The sequence below is a fragment of the Zootoca vivipara genome, chromosome 10 (assembly GCF_963506605.1).
Source record: "Zootoca vivipara chromosome 10, rZooViv1.1, whole genome shotgun sequence".
In the NCBI taxonomy this organism is placed as follows: Eukaryota; Metazoa; Chordata; class Lepidosauria; order Squamata; family Lacertidae; genus Zootoca; species Zootoca vivipara.
The window spans coordinates 55,186,487-55,198,990 of record NC_083285.1 but is presented as its reverse complement, the minus strand read 5'-3'; the positions used below and the strand labels follow the sequence as shown (position 1 = coordinate 55,198,990).

General features: G+C 43.9%; 1 protein-coding gene across 1 annotated transcript in view; it reads right to left on the bottom strand.

Moving 5' to 3' along the window:
* WNT5B (Wnt family member 5B) overlaps positions 1-12,504 on the bottom strand; it is a 112,694-nt gene that overhangs the window by 69,129 nt on the left and 31,061 nt on the right. The gene's annotated exons all lie outside the window — the stretch shown is intronic.

The following is a 12,504-nucleotide window of genomic DNA, read 5'->3' as shown; positions in this document are numbered from 1 at the left end:
CGCGCGCTGCTGGGTGATGACCTGGCAAGCCGCCTCCTTGTGTTGTAAAAAGACTAGACTCAGCAGCAGAATCAGAGTTTGGAGACTGCCTTTTGGCAGCTGCCATTTTATTCCCCCCAGATTGCTCCAGATCCTGCATCATCCCAGAACATTTTGCAGAATGGGGTGGCGTGTTTCAGTTGGTGCTGCCATTTCTTTGGTGTGATGGTTAGCATTCCACACACCCCACACACACACCTCCTCTGAAAATCTCAGAATGATGCCTGGGAAAATTCAGGATCAGTTTGGCTGGCACAGGCATAGAAAGTAAGAAAAGACAAGACAAGCAATCAAAGTGAATATGGGTAACAGAAGAGCATTCATCATAAAACAAATGATGAATGAACCAACTGCAATTCTAATGAAGGGCTAATGAAAGAAATTTCTTTTAATAATAGAAATAAATGCAAAACTGCTTGCACACACCTAATATTTTCCTTATTTTGTTTACCACTTTGCATCTTACTTAAGACACCCACCGAAAATAAGCCACCCTGTGTTTTTTTGAGGGAAAAAAGTTATAAGACGGTGTCTTAAAAAGGGGGAAACACGGTAATGTTGAAATCTGTCCAAGAACTTGCTCCGACCACAACGCAGTATTATTGGACTTAAAGATATCTCTACAGGGAACTTACAGATGGAGAATGAATGATGCTTTATTAAGAAATGAGAAAATAGTGGAGAAAGCCCAAAAAACATTGAAAGATTATTTCGAAATAAATCTGAGGACAACAACCAGGAAAAAAAATGGTTTGGGATGCCAGTAAAGCAGTGATGAGAGGATTTCTGATTCAACAGAATGCAATAAGGAAAAAAGAAAGCAATGCAAGTAAAGAAAAGATCCTAAACCAAATGAATGAAATACTCCTGCATTGTCTGATGCCCAGAAACTGCGGAAACTGCTGCAGTTTGGGGCTGGGAAGTCAGGGAAGCACGTCTGAGCATTGATGCTGTGTGAAACTCCCATTTGGTTGGTTGGGATTCCAAGGTAAATAGTCTTGTAAAGCATGTAGCCACAAGGTTAGAAGATTGAGTGAGCCCTGAAATGTGTTCACTTACCTAAACCTGCTGAGAGCGGGTGCAGTATAAAGGATAAGAGTGTGCATTAGGAAACCCTCAGTTCAACTACAGTCATACCTCGGTTTAAGTACGCCTCGGTTTGAGTATTTTCAGTTTAAGTACTCCGCGGACCCGTCTGGAATGGATTAATCCACTTTCCATTACTTTCAATGGGAAAGTTCGCTTCAAGTTAAGTACGCTTCAGTTTAAGTACTCCACGGACCGTCGGGAACAGATTAATCCACTTTCCATTACTTTCAATGGGAAAGTTCGCTTCAGGTTAAGTACGCTTCAGTTTAAGTACAGACTTCCGGAACCAATTGTGTTTGTAAACCAAGGTACCACTGTATTGCTGCAGCCATGAAGTAGGCTTAAGCAAGCCACTACTGCTCAGCCCTGATCCACTCTGCATCTGCAATATGGGAATAATATAGCTACTTTATAGAGTAGTTGTAAGGATTATTTGGAGGAAGTATTCAAAGCATTTAACCTACACTAAAGTGTTAATATAAATGCTATGTATTATTATTACCTCCATGCAGGCTGTAGATAGCAAAACTCCAAGCAATTGGAGAATGCTAGTTCACACTATATTTTTCTACATGTCTAAGACGGGGGGGGGGGGGAGATTGTTTCATGAAGACGTTGCTTTCTTTGGACACCCCTCCTGTGACTCTACAAGCAGAGAGACTGCAGTGTGCACAGTTTCTTCATGTTTCATGATGAACCAGATAGGCAGTGAGGAGTTAAGGAGGCACGTGCTTGCCTCAAGTTGGAGGCATTTGGGAAAGGAGGGGGGTGAAGATTTGAAAATAGAAGTCAATGCACCTCAACGCTAGCATTTCAAAGGAATGTGTTCTGCAAAATCTGCTGCTCTCAGGAACAGCCACAGTCTGGTTCCAGCAAAGTGGGGCCTTTGTGTTTTTCCTGCCTTCCTCCCTTCAGCAAAGCCCACTTCTATAGGCAGCTGCTCTTTCATACTGCTGTCTGTTAAGAAAAGATAATCGATAACTCTACTGGAATAGCTAAGGCTATGTTTGAATACCCCTAAGGGTGTCTTCTAGGCGCTGTGCCAAAGCTGCTGGCATGATTGCATAATGCTTCCCTGCAGTGTCCAGCCAGAGTCCTTCCTGTCAAATTCTCTAGCCTTAAAAGCTGCATGGAGGGGGTGGGGTGGGAGACAGAGGTGAGGTTTCAGGTTTTTTTTTACAAGGAGTTAGATTCCTCCCACATTTGTTCTGCAATGTAGCTAATGCATTTCTCTCCTCCTTCTTTCCCCTCCCCAATTAAATCAAATCAAATCTAGTTGGTAAAAACAAGACCCAATGCAAAAAGCCTAAAATAGCTTTGTTAAGATTTCACACTGATTTGATCAACAGTTCTATATATATTTCCTGGGGAAAGCCCTAAAAGGGGAAACATTCTAATAAATGGGTACCTGAAAAAGAGTGTACTTTGCATTTAAGAACAGCCACTATTGGTGGCTGGAACAAAAGAAAGGGCTGTAACACATGTTTTGGATGCAAAAGAACTTAGGTTCATTCCCTAGAATATCCAAATAGGGCTGGGGGAAAATCCTGTCCTGAAATTCTGGAGAACGGCTGGCAGTGAATGCAGTATATTCTACTGAGCTAGGTAGCTTCTTATGTTCCTAAATGGAATAATCTCAAAATGTGTTTTTATCTTTTTCCCAATACTGTACATATTCCCTCCCTCCCTCCCTCTCTGTTCAAGGTCTAGGGTACACAGTTAAAACAACTGAGCCAAAAGTCTTTACTACAGCAAAGTCTCATGAAGGCTGCACACTGTAGACCAATTGCACCACAACAGTCCAACTGATCTAAAGATTTTAAAAGTTAGTGGAATAAAAGGTTTCACCTTTCTCATGTAAACTACATTCCCCCAAGCTACATACTTTGGTGCAGTTCTAATCCAAGGCTTCATCTCTGCTCTGGAGTTGTGCCATTGATTCATGATACATTGTGATTCCTGAGGCAGATAAGTGATGCCCCCAAGGTGGTAACAATATAATTCTAAACTAAATAATGGGTCATTTCTAAACTTTAAAGATATTCCAGTATTGCCACCTGAGGCAGGTCACACTTTGCCTAATAGCAGAACTGGCCCAGTTCTCCAGCCAATGTTTGTGGAATTGCAATCTCAATTTAACTTCTTCTCTAATAGGGCAGGACCACAACAAATTCTAGCTCCAAGTAGAGAAGACAATCTCTATTATTCTCTTCAGTTTTTAAATTCCAAAAAATATAAACAGGAGACAGAATATGCATATGATACAGGAGCCTAGGAAGGACCTAAAATGTGCTGAATCCAAAATTTCTGAAAACAAATCTTGCAGTACAATCTGCACCTAATAGGACTTGTTTACAGAAGGAAGATGGCATAGAAGGGCAACAGCAGAAGGCAAGCTCAAGAAGGATAGCAGGTGGTAACAGTCACTGGTAACAGATATTGACAGGAAGGGCGCAGCTGAGAAATGGGCTGAGTGATTTATGGACTACAGCCCCCAAGCCGCTCATTCAAAAGCCGGAGCCTAATTGTTGTGGAGTTCTTATAATTGCACATGCGCACAGGGCACCAGCTGGCTTCACTCGATAAATGGAAATAAAGTCTTTCCAGGCACCCCTGCCCAGACTTTGGGATGACATCCCTTCACTCTCTATTATTTCTATAATTAGCTGTGCATGGGCAGAGTTCAGAATCCATTTCCAGTCACAAATATCCAAGGCCAGACTCTCCGATAGCAACATCCATCCAGACCAACACATTTTGCTAGGAATGCACAAGCATTGCTCCCTTAGGAATTGCGCTTTTGTGAATATTCTAATCAAGCATTTAAAAGAGACACCACCAGCTTCCCCTTTCCAGGTTGCCCCCAGCCCAATAAATTACCTTTGGAGAATGCAAAGGCAATGGAGGATTCTTTCAGCTGAGAGTCCTTTCCTGGTGAGGACTGAGGCTACCTGTTCTAGAATCTCCAGCAGAAATAGTATGTAATGTGTTTATTTCCCACTGGAGATTCTGGGACTGGTGGCCCTTGTCCCTGGTAGGAAAAAAATGCTCTGCTGGAGAACTCCCTAGCTCCACTTTCCATAGCTGCCAAGTTTTCCCTTTTCTCGCGAGGAAGCCTATTCAGCATAAGGGAAAATCCCTTTAAAAAAGGGATAACTTGGCAGCTATGCCACTTTCCCCTTCCCTAAAAGTATATTCTTGCGGAGGGGAGGAACAAATCAGCTTTCAGGATCAAGGCAAGCACAGACCTACTTGTGACATATACAAAATCTAAAAAAATGTAGTATAAACACCGACAACTGGGAAACACTGGCCTGCGAGCGCTCCAGTTGGAGAACAGCCTTTACCAAAGGTGTTACAGACTTTGAAGACACTCGCACTCAGAACGCAAGGGAGAAACGTGCGCAATAGGCACGCTTGGCAAATCCATACCGGGATCAACTCCTGCCCGGGAACCAATGTCCACACTGTGGAAGGACGTGTGGGTCCAGAATTGGCCTCCACAGATTCATTGTTAAAACTGTGTTTATGGAAGACAATCTTATTCAGCTACGAGTGATAGAAGAAGAAGAATTGTTGCTATCCTTGGTCTAATCCAGGGATGGGGAAACTTTTTTAACCTGAGAGCCATATTCTCTTCTGAGAGCCATCTGCCAGTGGTTGATGGGGCCAGAGACAAACGTGTGTGGCGCAACACATTAACATTTTGTCTTTATACAGTGTTAGTTTCTATAGACACTCTCACACATCCCTCTGTCCTCCATTGAGAAAAAGCACAGGAGATTAAGAGAGTGAAATGACCCATTTATATATTTCCCATCAAGCAAAACATTTGGAGTGCAAAGTGTGGCCTTGAGAGAGTTCTGAGGGACAGGTTTGGAGGGCTGCATTTGGCCCCCAAGCCTGAGGTTCCTCACTCTAACAATAAATACAAAATAAACGTCCTGTCCTATCTCCAGAAAACATTGCTGTCAGTGTGTTTCAGCTGGGAAAGGCAGTACGTCCTATTGACTGCAACACCATTTACTTTAGCCCACACATAATTTAATGGAAACCATTTTAAAATTAAGCCTCCTCCTAGCTGCCAATCACCGGCATCTCTTGCTAATGATAGGGATGTCAGATCACAGGAACTGGTCTTTATATGTTTGATTACCTAAAGACTCATCTAGTCAGATGGGTGGTAGAACAGCCCTTAGGTATGGTGCACAGAAAATGGCCACCCCCACCCACAAATCATTAGACCATTTGCTCTTCCTGTACAGTTCCGGCCAGTACTGGTCCAGCCCCTCCTATGCTGAACAAGCCCTCTTAAACATGGCCACATTTCACTGGATGCCAGAATTGGACACCCTCCGTCCCATCTGTTCTGAACAGAGGTGCAAATAATTTGTCTCTGTGTGAGACAGAGCGGTACAGGCTGATGTAGTTGCCTTTCTCGTTGATGCGGTGGTGGCTGCTTGTAGTCCTGCCTCTTTTCTGCTTTTAGATGTGGCATCCATTTTTTATATGTCATACACACATCCCAGCAACCATTTAGTGACTAGCGTTCACAGTACTTTCTCAGAATTCCAAATATGCCCACTAGCCTATAAAGATTGGCTACCCCCTGCCTTATGCTCTCGCAATAGGTGCTGTGGAACAACTCTTGGTTCGCTTGCATTTCAAAGAGCTGGGTGCTCCTGTGTCCCCTTTACCATCTCTCAGACTCTGCGGTTCTCTAAAACAGTGTTTCTCAACCAGTGTGCCTCCAGATGTTTTGGGACTACAACTCCCATCATTCCTGACCACTGGTCTTGCTAGCTAGGGATGATGGGAGTTGTAGTCCCAAAACATCTGGAGGCACACTGGTTGAGAAACACTGCTCTAAAAGCATTGGTTCCCCAAATATCCTCTTGGCTTCTCTGTGCAGTAGTAGCAGCTGTAACCCCTAACACAGGATGTGAAGTAAGAGTAAGGTAGCACTGAACATAAAGGGTTGCGTTTCCCCTACTGGCTGTGAAAAAAAGGCCTCTCACCCCCTTGATTTATCTCATGAGGTTGTTTTTGAGGCTAGAGATTAAAACAATAGGTCATTTTTGCATGCTGGAAGTCTTATAGAAATAACTGGGGCTGCAGCTAATTACCGGTAATCAGTCAGGGCCAATTTCTGTCAGTGATGGTCAATTTTTACTTGGTGGGTTTCCTTGATGTTTCATTACAGCATAATAAATTGAAGGTTTTGTTTTTAAATTCCAAGTCATCTTTCAGGGTATCAAAAAAGCACATGTATTGAGTTTTGGGTAATGTGCTAATCTGATGTATTTAAAACTGAAAACTATTTTAATTCATGAGGCTGCATGTTAAACCAAAGCAGGGGTGGGTGGAGAAGCGGGGGGTGGGGTGGGAAATGATGGCTTGGTGTTAAAGCCATAAAGTCTGCGTTGGTCTCTCTGGTCTCATACAGTCTGCGTCAGTGAGGCCGCGGGAGACACACCTACCCACTTGGGAAACGCGAGTCTTCCCTCTGAATTTCCCGATCACTGGCCGCAGTTCAGGGCCAGCGCAGAACTCCCCTCCGCCAGGCACCGCTTTAATCGCGCTACGTACAATGATCTTCCAAAATAGACGGGAGAGAAAGAATGCCATTGTCGCTAGCCTGTAAGGAGAGGGCTCTGCATCGCAGGCGCGCGCAGCCCGGGCATGGAGCGCTCCGCTGCAGCCGCAATATGCACAGTAACTAAACTAAAATAGGATAAAAAGGAGGGAGAAGCGGAGAAAGTATTAACTCAGCCTCCCCGGAAGGCCAGCCGAGCATCCCGTTTCCCGCTCTGGCCGCGCCGCCGCGCCCAGAGCAAGGAGGTCGACTCGCTCTGCTTTCGCCCCCCCCCCGGCCTCGTGGTTTGCAGCCGCAACCAACTTCGGGAAGGAGCGTTCAGCAGCCCCTCCCGCGGTTGGCGAAGACCGAGCTCCCCGCTACAGGGATCCTTCCTTGCCAGTAGGCGGCAGCATTGCCCGCCATTTGGGGGCCGGCGACACAAGCCGTGCTTGGGTACCCGGTTTCACAAGTGACGCCTGAAATAGGTTTCTCTCGAAGGTGGTAAAAGCCCGCGTTGGCGAGAATGTACCATTTTCTGTTTGTTTGTTTGTTTGTTTGCTTGTTTGTTTGTTTGTTTGTTTGTGTGGTGGTTTGTTTTTAAGGTCACCCTCGACTTTTTTTTTGGCGGCGCTCTAACAATCTTCACAAGTGATTCATTCCGGACTAAAACGCGCTTTTGGCGTCACGTGTAAAAACAGCCCGGCTAACCACGCCCACTCAGAATTAAGCCCGTTGAGTTCATAGTGATTTATTATATCCTGACGAGCTATAACTATGATTGCAGCATTAGGCTTTTAAAGCATGACAGCCAAAAAGAGTGGAGTGAACCAGTGCCACCCTCACATCGCACTTTCTAGTTCTTGCAAGGAAGCAACAGCATCATTTTAGGGTAGTAGGTAGGGGAGGCCAGTACCCCCCACCCATTTGCAGACTACTTGTTCTTATTCCTCAGGAGCATCTATAACTCATCATTTGTGGGGTTTTAAAAAGCAATATATTTATAAAAATCTCATAAATATACTTCAGTGGTTACAGATTTTGAGTGTTGTGAAGGGTTGCCAGTTCCTCACCCCTGACCTGTTTGGTAAAAAATTATAAGAGCTTTGATTGTATAAACCAAGGCTTCTTCTTCTTTGGCAATCACTCAAAGCCGAGTAAGATTGTCTTCCATAAACACAATTTTAACAATGGGTCTGTAAGTGACTGTGGAGGACAATTCTGGATCCACACGTCCTTCCACAGTGGGGACATTGGTTTCCAGGCGGGAGTTGATGGTGTGGATTTGCCAAGCGTGCCTTCCTCCTAGCATGTTTCTCCCTTGCGTCCTGAGATCGAGTTTCTTCAAAGCCCATGACACCTTTGGTAAAGGCTGTTCTCCAACTGGAGCGCTCGCATGCCAGTGTTTCCCAGTTGTCAGTGTTTATATTACATTTTTAAAGATTTGCCTTGAGACAGTCTTTAAACCTCTTTTGTTGACCACCAGCATTACGCTTTCCATTTTTAAGTTTGGAATAGAGTAGTTGCTTTGGAAGACGATCATCAGGCATCCGCACAACATGACCAGTCCAACAAAGTTGATGTTGAAGAATCATTGCTTCAACACTGGTGATCTTTGCTTCTTCTAGTACACTGATATTAGTTCTAAGGCTAGGGAACCTATGGTCCTCCTGACACTGTCAGACTACAGCTCCCATCACCCCCGACTTGTTATTGCTGGCTGGGACTGATGGGAATTGGAGTCCAACAGCATCTAGAAGGCCACACATCCTCTATCCCTGGTATAAACATTTGTCTCTGATAATACCTTCAGTTGTAGACTGAATCTGATGTGTGCACATCTGGGCACAGTATGCAGCAGGGCTGGGAAACCAGTGGCCCATCAGATGCTGTAGGACTCAAACTCCCATTGGGCTCAGCCAGTAGGTAACAACAGTCAGGAATGATGGGAGTTGGAGTCCAGCAACTTCAGGAGGCCACAGGGTTCCCATCGCTGGTTGTATGTACACATTGCTGGCTTCAAAAAACACAGCAGATCCTGACATAAAATCCTGGTTAGTTAATCAACATGAAACCAAAGCTTCAAATTTTCAGATGTAATGGAAAACTAGCTTAAAACAAGACAGGATTCCCACACTAAGGCTGGTATGTGAGGGGCGGAGTATGCAGACCTGGGCGATCATGTCTGGCTTCACAAACTCTGGTTTACAAGGGTGACAACAATGCTGCATCCACACTGGACTAGTGAGTTACTTCTTATCACACAAACTGCCTCAGCTCTGGGAAAAACCACATTTGGAATCCACCCACATCAAACTCCTTCCTTTAAATGCTTATTAAAGTGTCTTTATGAACAACTGTAGGAAATTATACACAACATTCCATGGAAACTGAGCCATACCAATCATGTCCCAAGTAGTTCCTATGATGTCAGAGACAGAAGAGGGAGCAAACCTCTTAACTTGGCTGAATACCGATGCTCAGTCACAGACCATGTGACATGATACTAAAGAAGACAGTACCTCTGACCATATTTAGAACAGCTACACTAAAGCATTAACATGACGATCAAATAACACAACTGTGGTTGCAGTTTGGTATACAGGACATTTTACTAAATGTCACTAAAGCAGCCTTCCCCAATTGGGTGTCCTTCAGATGTTGGACTTCCATCATTCCTGACCATGGGCCATGCTGGCTGATGGAGTTGCTAAAGTTGTATGTAGTTAGTCCAATAAATCTGGAGGACACCAAGTTGGGGAAGGCAGCATTGAAGTGCCTCTAACCTAGCTTCTCCAACAAAGCACAGAACTACAAGGAGGATAGCCTTTAGCAATGCATTAGTATTATCCATCTAATCCTTTCCCATTCTGGCTTTTAAAAGCACATTACAAAGCAGGGTAGCACCATCCTAAGTACAAGGCCAGAGAAGCAGAGAGACTAGCCTAAAGACATAATGTTTGAAGCAGTGCCTGGAACAGAATGCAGGACCCTAACATTTTGCTGCTCTAACACAGCCTTCCTAATACCAAAGATAGCATATTTCCCTTTCATACATATGTCTGTAAACCACACCTGCAAGAGATTAGCTGCCAAAGAGGAAAACCTCAGGCTCCTCCCGGTTCAACCTCTGCCAGCGGGAGTGGGGGACAAATGCATGTAAACGCTGGCTTTCCTTACAGCAAGGTTTTAATCCCCTGGGCTTTCAGACAGCATACCTTTTATTTTATGCCACACATGCATAAAAGTCACACTGCCTACATTACCAGTTCAGCTCAGCTATGTACATACCTGAAAAGCTAGGTCAATTTAAAACAGGGCTGGGGAACCAGATGCTGTTGGGACTCACAGCTAGCATGGGCAACAGTCTGGAATGATGGGAGCTGTAGTGTGGCGAGTCACAGGTTCCCCACCCCTGACTTAAAGAAAAATGCCTTAAGTCTATACAAGGATTTCTGGCATTATAACTCCTTCTATAATTTGGTAGCCACAATATATTACAACAAAAATAGTATAACACATTGTGGCAAAGACTAACTGTTATTGAGAAATGATAATTCATAGGTGAGAGCAGGGGGAAAGAATCTGTGGTCCTCCAGATGTTGTTGGGCACCCACACCCATCAGCCCCAGCCAGCACAGCCAGTGGTCAGTGTTCTGCCCCCAACAGAGTTCAGTTATTTAGTGATAGCAAATGTGTGTATTAGTATTAGGTAGAAGGAATAACAATACTGCCCCTTTTTAGACCCCAAGGCAGGTTGGGAAATGTAGGCATAGCAATATTCTACTTTTTATTGGCTTTGCCAGAGAGCAGGAAAATACTTCCCTTCCTTCTTTGTAATCTTGTGGCAGTCTAGTTATGGCAAACCCAAGAAGGGTGAACTCACTTCGTCCTTACCGAGCTCCACAGAGAACTTCATAAAAAGCTTCTAACCATCTTCATTCAGAGCCATAGAATAGCCTATTGGAATGTGAATATTATTTCTACACGTGCCTTGATTAGCTTCAATAAATCTACATATGAGAGCTTTGTGATGTTTTCTTAATACTATCCAGAAAGAGATAAATCTCCAGGTGCAACAGTTAGGGATGATGGGAGCTGTAGTCCAACATCTTGGAGGGCCACACATTCCCTAATCTTGGGCAAACCTACATTTTCCAAAACATGAAATGGCCTGAAAGCCTAGCAAGTTTCTTTAGAGCAGGCATCCCCAAACTGTGGCCCTCCAGATGTTTTGGCCTACAACTCCCATGATCCCTAGCTAACAGGACCAGTGGTCGGGGAAGATGGGAATTGTAGTCCAAAACATCTGTAGGGCCGAAGTTTGGGGATGCCTGCTTTAGAGCTCCAAATATATAAAATACTTTAATAGCATACTATATTTCCAAAATGACAGAGTACTGTACATTCTCATGAGCACTGTTGGAACAGGAACTCAGGAAGTATCTTACTGTGTGGTTGTGCTTTCCTTGTAGCAATTGGGTGTTAAATCTGATTTAGTTTTTTCTTCCAGAAGATCCAGCTATAGCTCTATATCTCGGGGGAATCAGCATTAAAGGGAGACTAGTCTAGAGTATTGCTGGACATTCATGGCTGTTTACAGCGTCCACTGCAGTCTTCGCTCTAGTTTCCATATATAAATTGACATCAGAGTTATGGTTCTCTGTTTAAAAAACTAACCATAAAACACCAGGCCTAGAATCCCACACATTTTATTGAATGAATATATATATATACACCGTCCTATACCCACAGGTCTCAGGGCAGTTCACAGAATAAAATCAGAATATAAAACCACAACATATATAAACAAAATAAAAACAACAACCCAATATCACCCCCAACACATTTTAGAAGGGCATGCATTAAAACAACAGAAAAAACATACTGCAGATTTCCATAAGTGTTATGCAATTTTTTTATTGATCTGCATAGGTAACATTAGAAGGGGACTTGGTGTTCCCATTAAAGACCTAACTTTATTTTGGATGGTTTAAATTAAACAATTAATTAACATTCCTACCCATGATTTGAATAAGCACTCAAATTCCTAGCCATATATACAGATCAGTGTGGTGCAAGTGTCCTGTTATTTTTACTCAGGACGTTAAAACAGGGTCCAAAAGGGAATGGCTTCTATCCCATGACCAGGCAACCAGTCTGAACCATCACACACTCTTACTTCCCTTCCATTGCAGGATATGCATGTCAGTGCACCCCAGTCACTCACCTGGCAAGAAGGCAGCCCACTACAGTATAGGGAATTCACATGTGCAGCTTCCCTTGTTGTCTGCAGTGCCAAAAAACAAGCCCATTGATGCTAATCTACCCCTGTCTCACAGCTCAGATGCTTTTCTGTGGCTAAGCCCCTTATAATGGTTTTACTAAAATCCCCTTTTGATGGAAAAAAAAATCCCAGCTGGAAGTTTCAGGCAACACCACAATATGCAAGTCTGCGGGTTTCTTTCCCCAGTTTCACAAAAGCCTCTAATGGAGTGGAAAATTTGCTGGAGGCCAGAAGTTTGGGGCTGCAATTATTTTTAAAGGATTATCAGGAGAGAATGGGAGGCGCTTAGTGCTCTTCTCCTCCCTTTCTATCCTCTCTTTGTGTTTTGGTCTGTGCTGCTTTTAAACAGATTCAGCAAGAACCCTCCTTCACTGCAGCTGAGAAATGGAATAGCTTCAACTGCCTCAGTTCTCTATCTCCAGTGAACAGAAGTCAGAACTCCAGTTTAAAGAGGCCACTGGCTGAAGTGAGGGTTGCCAGATTTTTAACTGGCCTGTTCCTGGAGTTTTAACAG